Here is a 14,351-nt window from a genome sequence, read left to right on the forward strand (position 1 = left end):
TAGCCCATTTTTCTCTGTAATCAAATGCTACGGTATAGATAGCTATTGTGTCTTCGTGGAATTTCGAAATCAAATTAATTATTTCTTGATTAGGGTTCTCATTCTTTAATTTGTTCAAATTCATCTTGGTCTGCCAGTCTTCCTTTGATTGAGACATCTTTTAATGTCGATTAATATATTTCTTCTTTCAATTATCGAGACCTCGTTCTTCTCCACGCTTTTTATATTTTTTTCAAACGGAGCCAAATTTGACCGCAGAAACATGAAGTAAATTTCACTTACCGGACTACTGACAAAATCTGAAATTATTTTGTGTGGCCTATCTTGGGCGTCAAAAATATTGTCAATGGAATCCAAAGCTTAAGAATTCTCTCAACTGCGGGCATTAGCGACAGCCATCTCGTTTTTGAGTGAGATAGAAGAGTCTGATGACTGACATCAACGTACAAGCAGAGCTCTTTCAGCTTCTCTGTTCTTACTGTTTATATCGAAACATAATTAAATATTTTCATGTAGAATTTTTCAGTGTTACTTGATATAGTATTATGAAAAATATGAGTAGGGCATTCAATTCCTTCTATATTTTTTCCTAGTTCTTGTTTAATTTGGTGAAACACATCCCGCTGATTGCCCCGTTGAAGCCCTCCGAAGTTGGTATTGGTACTGTCTCCAAAAAAATTGATTAATTTATCTAATGGAATTTGTAGTTGGTTCTAAGTGTCTTGACAAAACTTCGCAATTGTCACCGACGTTTCGTTATTCGGTCAATCAAACTTCAACAGCTTCTCTTGGATTCCATCCGTTCCAGTAAGTGGTTTGAAGCGTCGATGCCTACGGTGTATTGTTTCATGCATTCGGACACGGACTGTGGTGCGAGAATGTTTTAACAATCGCTGTAGCGTTGGTCCTGGGTGTATACCGCTTTGCGGCGATTTCGGAGTCTGCATACATTGGGGCATTCAATTTTTACGGTACAGTCAAGACAACTGAAGGAATGATGATGCTTGACTTCATAAGCATTCGTTATTTCTGCAGCAGCAACGAGCAACTCTTCCTGGGTATCTTCTTTAATCATGAATATATAATAGGCTTTGATGTCGATGCTACCGCGAATCTACTTGTATGACTTCGTAGAAATGTGATGCCTCGCATCTGCCTTACCTCCGTGAGTTACTGAGGACAGCTACAAATATCTCAACGCTTCCTGATACGTGCGTCCTTTCTTTACAAAATACCGCTCTTTTGTATAGTCATCCGACAAGTGAACACACTCTTTCGATCCTTAGGCATTTTCATAAGTTATGATAAGATGAATTTATTTGACGATAAACAGTCGACAATAACACGTCAGTCACAGAAGTTCACGTCGCTGTACACTTCACGCCCTATATACCGGCAGTAATCACTTCAAACATTACTAAGTTGCACTGGATGTTCGTATTACTTTGACAAAGAATTGTCTTATCAGATAGCTATTCAAATGGGAACTGCTAGATTCTGTCGCGTGCTAATGTTTAAATAGTCCCAGCCCCGTACTACTGGAGATGTCTGGTATTTTCTCGAATGATGGCGCTGGATCTAGAAGACACTTGCATCTTCGATACGGGATACGCAACATGCAACGCTATCTGTGAGACGACCTCGTCAACATAAACTCGTTGACATAAATAAAACTGAGACTGCCTTTACATGTTGCGCTAACAGATGGCGTTATTGCAGTACGTGACTACGTGAACCAAACTCGAAAAAGTATTTTGCAAAATGGGAACAAAACTGGGTCTTGTCAGTATGTCGGGACAAGAAGGTTCATAACGGTGACATCCCCGATATATCGGGACGGATGGCAATCTTAACTATCAGAAATGTCTCTGCATCCCAGGACCAAGAATTGTTTAAGCAGCTACCTGCTCATAGAGTAACAATACGCTACGCAAACTTACTGTAGCGTGAAGGTGGAGTAAATATTGTGAATTCAAATGAAATGGGGTAGGGAGGTAGATATTTGTCATTTTCGAAGAAACAAAATGATAAATGTAACACGAAATAAAGAAAAGTTCTTTACTTCTTGACAGAGTGAGCATATAACGAACGTGACCATTCACTTACTGAAATATGCGCTGTCACAGAGAATTGGCCATATACCCATAAACATGACTCAACAATTTACAGTAAATCATTCGTTCACAACAATCGTTTATATTTATTTAAAGAACGAGTCACTCTCACCGAGAATTATATAGCATATCACAAAAATCCTCCACAACAGAGGAGAACTATAAGAATAGAGATATCGTTTGTACTTCTTTCCCGGAATATGGCTCACAGAGGACTGTAGCTGCACCGGTGAAGACGGCGTATCGATACGCAGCCCGTTTGAGAGAAGAGCAGAGTGTCTTGGCGAGTGCATAGGATCTCGTCGCCGCTGGGCACAAAAGATCGCTGATGCAAGCGCTTCTGTTTTTGCCGCCTGTCCTCCACACTTGTCACGGCCCCATTTCAGAGGAAACTGTGCGATCATTTCCAGTGAAACACTTCCGACTGCCGTCATTCACTAGACTGCATTCTCGATACTGTCGTAAAAACCCTAGTGTGTCTCACTGGAAAGAGCTGTGTATAGCACAGTTGTGGTACATGGTTTGGTATAAATGTGACACTAACAAAGTCGCTTGCGTTATTCAATATACATGGAATATCGAGGGTCCTCAAATAAATCTCGAACTGATAGTAACGAAAAATTATGTCGTGGTGCTTAGAGATCAAAAGATCGTTACTGTTCTTAGCGGAGTTCACGAACGTAACTTGAACTGTTATGTATAATTACCGTAGTATACGCCAGGGGTTATCATAACATTTTTATCACTCGAAAACATAAAGTTACGCAATTAATTACGGTTCTGTACCTTAGTAGAGAAAAACGGAACCCTATACGAACTGTCTGTCTCTCCTACTGTTAAGACCCCTTTCACTCCGGAAAGGGCAGAGGTATCAAGTTGAAATGCGTCACATGCTAAATCTATGGTCCCTTGGCATTGTAAAAAAACTGAACCTTCTAAGTCAATGCATTTGTCACGTATTTTGAGACTCGCAACCTCTTGTCAAAAACTACAGCTGAACTACCTACATACACGTCTGGTCTGACGGTATTGCTGTAAAGTTCGTGCCTGGAAAGCGAGAGGTCGTGAGATCGTATCCTGCTCGGACTACGCATTTTTCAGTCTTCGTTTTAACCTCTCAACGCTGTGGAAAGTCGCCAGAGAAACGTGGTTCGGACTCCACATTAGTAGACCCCCTTTCCCCTGTTGGATAACTGGGGTAGGTTAGGGCACGCATGTCGCCGAAGTGCCGTCCAGTTGGAAAACTTGCACCAGGCCAGAGAGCCACACCAAACTATCTATACAAAATTTTAGAAAGCGTTCTTTCAATGGATCAGCGATCGGTGTAAAGTATTAAAATTCGCAACTGATGTTTATCAGCAACTGATGTTTATTTTGTTTGGCAACCGGTTTCGGCGTGTGACTTACGAGGTGCGACAATAAAGTAATGAGACTGATTTTCTTTGCATGTTTTTATGTGGCAACCCTGCAGGCTTGCGTAGGCACAATATTTTGGCCTTGGTCTACAAGCGGCACAACGATGCAACTGCTCAGCCGTGAATTGTGCTGTAATAAGTTAACACGTGTTTGTGTCTCTCGTCACGGAAATGGAACCGCATAATATTGCGCAACAGTATGCCTTTACTTTTTGCGTTAAATTGGGTGAAAACGCGACAACTTATGGTAAGCTTCAGAAAGCTTTTGGAGAGGTGGTTATGTCAAGAGCTCAAGTTTTTCGTTGGCATAAAATGTTTAGTGAAAGCAGAACGAATGTTGAAGATGAAGACGAAGACCGCAGTGGACGACCACCAACCTCTTGTGTGCTTCTTTGATTACAAAGGAACTGTTCATAAAGAGTGGGTGCCTCCTGGACAAACAGTTATCCAATATTACTACAAGGAAATTTTAGAAAGATTTCGTAAAGGAGTTCTTCGTGTCCGTGCCAACATTGCTGATAATTGGATTCTGCATCACGATATTACGCCATCCCATACTGCTCTGTCAGTACAGCAATTTTTAACCTAAAAACAAGTTTCAGTACTACCACAGCTACCTTATTCACCAGATATCACTCCGTGCGACTTTTTTCTATTCCCAAGAGTCAAAACGGCGGTCAAGGGACACCATTTTCATACAACACAGAGCTGTGACGAGTGTCTTGGAGGATATTACAGAAGACGGGTTCCAGAAATGTTGCCATCAATGGCGGAAGCGCTGGAATGGTTCAAATGGCACTGAGCACTATGGGACTCAACTGCTGTGGTCATAAGTCCCCTAGAACTTAGAACTACTTAAACCTAACTAACCTAAAGACAGCACACAACACCCAGCCATCACGAGGCAGAGAAAATCCCTGACCCCGCCGGGAATCGAAACCGGGAACCCGGGCGTGGGAAGCGAGAACGCTACCGCACGACCACGAGATGCGGGCGAAGCGCTGGAAAAAAGTGTGTGCAATCAAAAGGGAACTTTGAAGGAGACAACACTAAACTTGACTAAAACAATAAGCAACATTTTTTTTCACATCAGTCTCATTACTTTATTGTCGCACCTCGTAGACCCTCTTCAGGCCGAAGGCACAGTGATGTCGGTTGGTGGTAGCGTCCCAAATTCTGTCCAATTGGCTCGTGATATCGTCAAAATCCCGAACTGATTGAAGGGCCCTGCCCATTATGCTCCAAACATTTTCAATTGGGAAGAGATCCAGCGACCCTGCTGGCCAAGATAGGCTTTGGAAAGCACGAAGACTAGCGATAGAAACTGGCAGTGTGCAGGAGGACATCCTCTTACGGCAGTGTAAGCCCAGGATGGCTTGCCATGAAGGGCAACAAAACTGGACGTAGAACAGCTCCAACGTACCGTTGTGCTGCACGAGTGTCGTGTATGACAACCAAAAGGATCCTGCTATGAAAGGAAATGGCACCCCAGCCGATCACTCCTGATTGTCGAGCCTTATGGCAGGTGACAGGTTGGTACCCCACTGCTGTCCAGGGCGTCTCCAGACAGGTCTCCCGTGGTCATCGGGGCTCAGTTCGAAGAGGGACTCTTCACTGAGGACAATTCTACTCCAATCGGTGAGGTTCCAGGACGAAGTAGTTCTGTAGTCACTCCGTACACAGGTGGGATACCAACCTGACTGTTTCCCGCCATATGCTCCAATAACCGGGAGTGAGTGTCTAGGGGGCCGGCCGAAGTGGCCGTGCGGTTAAAGGCGCTACAGTCTGGAACCGCAAGACCGCTACGGTCGCAGGTTCGAATCCTGCCTCGGGCATGGATGTTTGTGATGTCCTAAGGTTAGTTAGGTTTAACTAGTTCGAAGTTCTAGGGGACTAATGACCTCAGCAGTTGAGTCCAATAGTGCTCAGAGCCATTTGAACCATTTTTTTGAGTGTCTAGGGTGTCGTTTCTTTTCGTGGCAGGACACCTTTCGTTGCCCTCTGTGCATCCTTACAGTGTAATAAATTGATTATTCCTTGCTACTGTAGTGTTATCTTGAAGCTGTAAGAAAAAGAGGACAGGCGTTCCAAGGCGCGGAAGCAGAGATGATGCTGAGGGCAGACGGAACTAGGAGAGATATTGTTACATGAAGTAAACCGTAAGGGGAGAGCCTTGCGAAAATGCAGACGCCCCCAGACGCGGTCCCAGGGCGTTAGTTACTCCTCAAGGATTTAACATGTAACTTCATATGTCGTCTAGACGCTGTAGTAGGTTGTCACCGCAGAACTTTGTAACCAACAGGCACGTAATGGTGTATAAAGGCAGCTTGATACCAGCCCTGAGAACAGCAACGTCAGTAGACTCACAAGGGCTAGACAAAGAGCGAAAACGCCAAAAACTGTTGACCTAGCAGTCCCTACTCCGGGGAGCCCAAGGGACGGGGCTAAATGACGTATAACAATAATGTTGCAAGCCTTATTTTGCAGAGCAGTTACGTTTAGCTTTCAGCTGAACAATGTTGATACCAAATACGGACTTAGTGTAACTGCATTAACATCCCCGCCTTAGGAGCATTAGAGGGGAACTAACTAAACCGTGATTGGCAGGCACCTGCAAGAGACCTACGGGATTGGCTGGGTGGCTTTAAGTGGGAAAAACAGTGCCCCCACGCGACTCTTTAAAACCCCCTAGATTCCGCATTTTGGCAGAGTTCTCAGTGAGACGATCTGGGCGCCGAATCCGCGTCCGTCGACTCCAGCCTCGGTCCAGCTCCGTGTAAGTCTGCTCTCTCTCTCTCTCTCTCTCTCTCTCTCTCTCTCTCTCTCTTTGTTTGGAGTGCCACAGTGAACAGTGTCACATTCATTATGTTTTGTTTTGCAGCTAGGTTGTTGCCTTAAGATGCTGCTAGTGTTTGCTTCTGTGGTTAGCATTCACTCCTGGGACTTCTGCACTGGCTTCTGTTGTAACTAACTCTAGAACTAGCCTCCAGTGTATCAGTTAGTCCTGTCTGGAATAAACAACTACTTCAAAAGTCCGTTTGTCCAAGAGTCTCCACAACGAGTTCCCTACAGAGTCCCACCACCTGGATTTCTAGTAAATGCCTGTACCAGTGTTGGCACAGATAGAAGAAAACAATGAAATGCCTTCACTGTGAATTGTCCTTCTGCCTTCTGCTCTGTACCGCTCGGGAGCGCAGACTGACCAGCAACCACTTTTTCCCTCTCCCACCTATGTCAGGACACGACAACAGTACAGCGGTACGTATATGATATTCTACGCCCAGTTTTGTTGCCCTTCCTGGCAAGACATCTTGGGCTTTAATTTCAGCAAGGTAATGCCCGCCAGTGAGAGCTTATACTGCTTGTCTTCGCCAGAGGGTCGCCCAATCTGCCCTCACTTGTGATCTTCTGGAGCGTTGTGTGCAGGGCCCTCCAACTACCTCGGGATATTGATCTAATGAGCTAACTGAACAGAATTTGGTACGATATTCCTCAGGGGGAAAACATCCAACATCCAGTCCCATCATTTCCAGACCGAATAAGTGTGTGCATAAAGGCCAGACGTGGACCAACACGTTCCTGAATTGCTCAATTTGTGAATCTCTTCCTCTTGAATAAATCACACAGTTTTTCTTGATATTGCAATCATTTCTTTGTTTGTACATATACATCACGCCTACCGATTTCTATCCCATTCGGATAATTCCTTCGCCCGCGTCGTTCTTTTTTAGTGTGTATTGAAAATACTCCGTCTTTCTTTAACTTATATTTAATAATGGCGTATTTGCCTCAATATCTCGATGGGAAAAAATGGTCCACTAGCCCCATGTAGTCAGTCAGTCATGGAAGAATTGTCTACGAAATTTATTTTGTAGACAATTTATTTACAACAAATATACACATTTCTACAAAGATGCATAGGATCTCAAATTCTTAAAGGATTCATAGCCCTAAGTCCATGTTCGATATTTAGCCTAGCCAGAACCTGCTGCAGACAGATTGAGACGGTTTCCATAGTCCCTTTGAATGACGGAGCATTAAAATATGATGTATAATTTACTGATCTTTGCAGCAATCAAGTGGAGGAGAGTACTTCCATACCCATTGGTGCACCAGTGCTCCAAATCTATCCCACACAGTTCTGATCTGATTCAGCACGCACCAGTGTCGTCAAAGTAGATGAAAACCTGCTGGTCGCTCGCAGTGGGATTACGAGGGCCTGCTTTTTAAGTAGAAAACATGTTATTATTAATTAACGTATTTGTGCAATTTTTCACATGACATGGTTTGAAACCGTGGCTGTTATTTGAAGACAAATGTTGATGGTGTTGGAACAGCAAACAGCCACAAATTTACTTTTAGTTCCTTTATTCAAAGGGTACCGTGACCGATTTCGAATAGTTGTGATTCATCTTCAGACGGTTTAAATGCTTTCCTTATAATATGTGGCGCGTTTCTTACAGATTAATTGTCCTAAAATATAAATAATACATAATTATAAGCACGCCACACACAGATGGTTGTGTTACAAATTTTCATTGGATGTGACTTACGTGAAATGTCGGTTTGGAGTGTTTGTTTTCACAACATTCATCCAACAGATGTGAACGCATTCCCATTGCATTCTTATTGTTTGTTGCACACGTAAATTTTCTCACTGAACACTTTAGATTTGTCACTGAAAAGATTTCTACCACGCACCACATGTTTTGATACATACAAAGAGCTTACAAACATACAAGTAGCAAAGATGCTATTATGTATCGTAACATTTGAAGATGTCCTATGTTTGGAAAAAGACCATATATTCACTTATGAAACTGAAACGCCTTTTACACTAGTACAGAGAGACATTGATTTTTTTGAGTGGATACTGTTACATTAATTATAAAGTTGTTTCATTTTTTTTTTGTAGAACTGTATAGGTAAAACAGTACATTATTTAATTACATTTAGCTTCAGTAGAATTATAGTAAGATATAAATTTGCTACTTGATCTGCAGATAGGCGTAGGAATATTTGCTTTGGAGGTTGGAAAATAATTTTTGGAAATTCTTCAGGAAAGGGGTGTTAGCTAACTCTGTTTGTTCATTAAGGATACAGTCTGTGGTGCTGTTTTTGTGTGTGGGTATTTCTGTTTCTTCTAATATATTAATAGTGGCTCCTTTTTCTGCTTGATGTAAAAATTTTAAGTTGTTCTCAATGTTTCTCACTGAATGGTTTTCTTCAGTAATATGAGCTGCAAACGCAGATTTGTTCAAGTTTCCAAGCCTTAAAGCATCAATGTGTTCTTTGTATCTAATTTCAAAACTTCTGCCTGTCTGTCCAATGTAGAATTTTGGGCACGTATCGCACTTGAGTTTGTGTATTCCTGATTTACAGCAGGGACTCAACATCATGGATTACTTTTTGTTGTAATTTATTATTTGTGGAAAAGCTGATTGTGATATTTTTTAAAATAAGTTTGCTAATTGGTATGATAGTGGGCCTATGTATGGGAGGGTAGCATATTTAGGTTTGGCTTCTGTGGCACACTGATTTGGCTTGAGCCAGAAGGCTCCGAATTGTAGCATGTAACTTGGCAGTGTGTGCAACGTAATATGTCGGTACGTGAGAAACAGCATGCTCTGATAGTTTCTAATTCGAAAAATTTGTCCACACATGAAATACACTTTTTCAGCATGACAATGCCAGACCACACATGTGCGCTGCGACATCTGCAACAGTCAGACTCCTTGGGTTCACGGTCGTCGATCATCCTCCATACCATCGCGACTTGGACCTATCCGATTTTCTAAAACTTAAAGAACACCTTCGAGGACTTCACTCTGATAGTGTTGAAACGGTGCAAAGATTGTGGCTTCGTCAACGAAGTCAGGCATTCCACATGACGCCATCAACAAACTGATCACCCGCTGAGAGAAACGTTCGTCGCCAGGGTGATTGTTGAAGAAATCAATATGCAGACGTGAAGAATGAAGATACGGAATGTTAATAGCGTTTGTTTTACTTAAAAAGCTTTTACGAGTCTTCACATAAAACTTCAGGGGCATTACTTTTCAGCACGGCCTCGTAGCTGGTGATGCGGCAAGGGAGTTTGCTCCTGCCATTGATCGATCCAAGCATCTTACATATTGAAATGTCGTGTGCAGTGTGCCGTGGTGGTTTCCTGGAACTGAGTCACTGGGGTTCTGCTAATGAAAATTCTGAATGACTGTGGGTTGTGTTTTGCTCTTGTCCACACGTCCAGCAATGACTGTAACCTTATCGACGGTAGTGGAATATTATCTGGAAGTTAGTCAGCGCGCGTTCGTGGCGAATACACGCTATGATGAGGCAGATCGCTTGACTGAGCAGTCTTCGACTGACTGTGAAAGAGATAAGGCTGACGATAAGAGAACTGTTGCAGTGGCTTCCCAGACGGTTCCTGTTACTGTCTGGAGTATATTGTTCCGAGTTTTTATTTTAGCTGCCACATCCGCGAACAGGATGTATGGCGGAGTGGATTCGTACCCAGAACCGTCCTTTATCCAGGCACGACTCACGACCCACAGAAAAAACCTACTCGCAGCTTCTGCCACAATCTGTCTTCTACCTTCCAAACTTCACAGACGTTCTTCAGCATACTTTTCTGGGAACAACAGTCCTGGAAGAAAAGATACGGCTGGGATGGTGGCTTAATATACAGAGTATTTTTCCGAGAATGAACTTTCAACGGTAGTGGAGTGTGCGTAGCGGTATCCTTCCTTACAGAAGTGTTAGTCCCGCTAGGTATGCAAGGGACTTCTCAGAAGCGTGCGAAGTGGGAGGGAAAGATACCGGCGGGAGTATGTATATTCGCTCTCTGGATACGTAAGGAACTCTGACGTTTACATAGGCATTTGTAAAACGAACAATAATATGTCATTGGGCGAAGGGATTGCGAACGATACAACAAGGGAAATACACAATAAAAGTAATGTAGTTGCGTTTGATAGATTCTTCACCACAGAGAATTAATGTCAACACTTCTGAAGGAGGGTGTGCATGGATGTGGCACTGTGAACACTAGTGAGAAACATCTGCCAAAAATTATGATGGAAAACATCAAATTGTGGAGAGGAGAATTTCAGTTTGAGACTAAATGAGTCACTTTATCAATTGCTTTCTTCTTCTCCTCCTCTATTCGTGACCTAAGAGAAACAGCGGTGATGAAGACGAAAAATAAAGATGGTCCTAGTACAAAGATTCCCTGTCCTGAAGCTGTGGCTGGTTATAACAAAATAATGGGTGGCGCCGATAAGCTTGACCAACTATGAGAAAGAAATGTCCTTGACAGACGCACTGTGAAATGGTGCCACAGAACATCTTGTTTCATGGTGGATGTTGCCATAGTAAACAGCTTTAAACACTACGGAAAATACGTGAAAGAGAGAGTGAACAGCACGATCAGCTCACGTACAGAATCCATCTAGCCAGGTAACAGATTGTTGGCTTCTCATCCCGGAAAAGATGAGATCAGAAATCTGTTTTTCTGGCAAAAAGCGGTAAAGTGCCTGAAGATGTTAGGCTTGTTGCTGTGAGGATCACTAATCTATTTTAGGAGAAACTTAGAGGAGACGTCGTCATTGCAGTACCAAAGCAGCAGAAAAGAGCACTCTTTTTTTATATAGATATTATGAGCTCTTCGGATCGACCCATGTTCTAGATTTAATTGCAAATAATTGTGAACAATAGTTGTAATGAAACAAGACAGTTTTACAAATATATTCAAAGAGTTGCTTTTGTCATTTAATTCCAGTGGAGGGCAGTGGGAAGAACATTTGCCCTCTCGTTGTATGGACTCATTTTTAGAAATGCAGCAAATCTGTATGATTATTATATGTATCTAGTAACTATTATCGGCTTTCTATTTATTAAAAAAATTGCGCAACAATTTTCCCACGAAAGGGTAAAGCATTGTCAGGTTGAACATTACCTTTCTACCAGGCAACAAGCGTCTCTTGATTTCGTGACTGCAGTCACCACGAGCAGAAATCTGGGAGCCGACATATTTGAAAATAGACGACCTCCATCATTTCTCCTCCTATATACCATAGCTGTAGCTGCCATAACTTTGGTTTTATTGAAGTTTTTACACATCCAAGGTTGGTTATGTTTATCTGAGTTATTTTAATTCCAGTTGCTTCATCTAACACGGCGTTCCTCATAATGTGCTCTGCATACAGACTGAATACATAAGGTGACAATTCATAGCCTTGTATTCCTTTGTGAATCTTGACATATTTAGTTGCTTCATATACGTTTCTCACGGTGGCTTCTTGATCGGAGAATAAATGACGAGTGAAGTAAATGAGATAATCCGATGTTCTCATGTTTCTGAGTATTTCCCGTAATTACTGTCGATACAATCAAAGGCTGTAGAATAATCAATAAAGCAGAGATACACATCTTTCTGAAATTCTCCTGCCTTGTCCGTAATCCATCGGATGCTTGCAGTTTGATCTCTGGTCCAACTTTCTTTGCGAAATTCACCTTTTTTTTACGTAGCTCTCGGTCTATATACTGGCGATGTCGAAGGAACACCAAACCCTAAACTTCCGTCCTTCCCACTGCGACTCGTTGATACTACTTTCCTCAAGTCTAACAGCATTGCGTTTCTTTGAATTAGCGCTAGTTTAACCATCTTTGCACCAGGTTTATGCTTCACTATGTACTTACATTTTTCTTCTTATTATTTAACATTCCCTCACACAATAGTTCTTAACAGAAAACTACGCCATCTGCAACAAGTTGAAGACTGCAGTAACTCAATAACACCTATCACGATCAGGCCAGCTGACAAGCTGCAACTGCACTAGTAATATAATCTGTTATGTTTACGTAATTGTGTACTTCTGGCGGAGAATACTTCTCGTACCACTATGTTTCTGTCCTTTGCTGTTTCATTCGCGAATGTTACACAGGAAAGACGACCGTCGGCCACCGTACGAATTAACATTAATTTCTATATTTTCCATTCACTGTCATTTCGTGAGCAGTGTGTCGTAGAAAGTAATTCCCTGCCTGAGTTTCCCTGGTGCGAACGCTCTTGGGATTTTAACAGTAAATCTCTCTCCGGAGCAGAACGCTTATGTTGGAGCGTCTTACTGCTACGTTACGCTTGTCTTTGGTTACTTTCAGTGTTATTACTAAGAGTGTCACACATTCCCGTTACGTGGCCGAAATAGTTGCACTTCTGTTCGGAGCGTCACAGCAGCGGAGACCGGGCGTAATGACTCGGTATGGCTTCTACAACATATGTGTGTGCTTACAAGGAACTGCAACATAAAAGTGCAGCTGCCACATCCGTGTCTACATCTAGACCCTGAAGGCTACATTACAGAGACCGCCGTACTAGTATTGCAGGCTTTTTTCCCCATCCCACTCACGTATTGAGAGATGGAAATACTGTCTATACATCCTAGGCGCCCTAATATATCCTGACATATGCTCACGAATTCTGTGCGAGAAAAATCTTGTTGTACCTATCCGTTCCGAATATTGGTGACCATAATAGCTGTATCAGTTGTGCTCGTTCGAAGAATTTCCTCATCGTGTATGAAGTCCATGTCAAGTTTCCGAGCCAAGGTGTTCTTCTTTCTCGTCCTCTTTTTTTCCCAGCTATCTCTCCTTGAATGTTCTGCAGCAGTTTATACCTGTTTGCGTTCCTAATAACATAACGGAGATTTTGTAGTTTCCTGTATTTTACTTGGTTAGTATTCATTTCTTTCTTTCTTCATTTTGTGGAAAATGTTGTTAGTAAAACAGTATATCCATGGCACTCCTAGCATCCTCCCGTACAGCCGCATCTATAATGCCTTCAGTCGTTTGCCCATCGTCTCGGTTAAAGCTGCATAGAAAAGGATGGGAAATATGAAGCAATATAGATATCTTAATTTTGTATCGACTGAGAGGTGATGGCTCTTGACCATACGTCATTTTACAAAACTGATAATAATGAATGTGTTCGATGTCCTCCGCGCCACAATCACTTACGGATGTCTCAGTTACTTGCAGCTCTTAGAGGTAGCAGTCGGAATTGTCTGCGGTTAAAGCAAAGGTGGAATATGCTGACCAGCAAGTTCCTGTGGTACAAACCAATTGTCTACCACGGAGGTGCAGGATACATCTACATCTACATTTACACTCCGCTAGCCACCCAACGGTGTGTGGCGGAGAGCACTTAACGTGCCACTGTCATTACCTCCCTTTCCTGTTCCAGTCGCGTATGGTTCGCGGGAAGAACGACTGTCTGAAAGCCTCCGTGCGCGCTCTAATCTCTCTAATTTTACATTCGTGATCTCCTCGGGAGGTATAAGTAGGGGGAAGCAATATATTCGATACCTCATCCAGAATCGCACCCTCTCGAAACCTGGCGAGCAAGCTACACCGCGATGCAGAGCACCTCTCTTGCAGAGTCTGCCACTTGAGTTCGTTAAACGTCTCCGTAACGCTATCACGGTTACCAAATAACCCTGTGACGAAACGCGCCGCTCTTCTTTGGATCTTCTCTATCTCCTCCGTCAACCCGATCTGGTACACTACTGGCCATTAAAATTGCTACATCACGAAGATGACGTGCTACAGACGCGAAAGTTAACCGACAGGAAGAAGATGCTGAGATATGCAAATGATTAGCTTTTCAGAGCATTCACACAAGGTTGGCGCCGGTGACGACACCTACAACGTGCTGACATAAGGAAAGTTTCCAACTGATTTCTCATACACAAACAGCAGTTGACCGGCGTTGCCTGGTGAAACGTTGTTGTGATGCCTCGTGTAAGGAGGAGAAATGCGTACC

The sequence above is a fragment of the Schistocerca serialis genome, chromosome 4 (genome assembly GCF_023864345.2).
Source record: "Schistocerca serialis cubense isolate TAMUIC-IGC-003099 chromosome 4, iqSchSeri2.2, whole genome shotgun sequence".
Lineage (NCBI taxonomy): Eukaryota > Metazoa > Arthropoda > Insecta > Orthoptera > Acrididae > Schistocerca > Schistocerca serialis.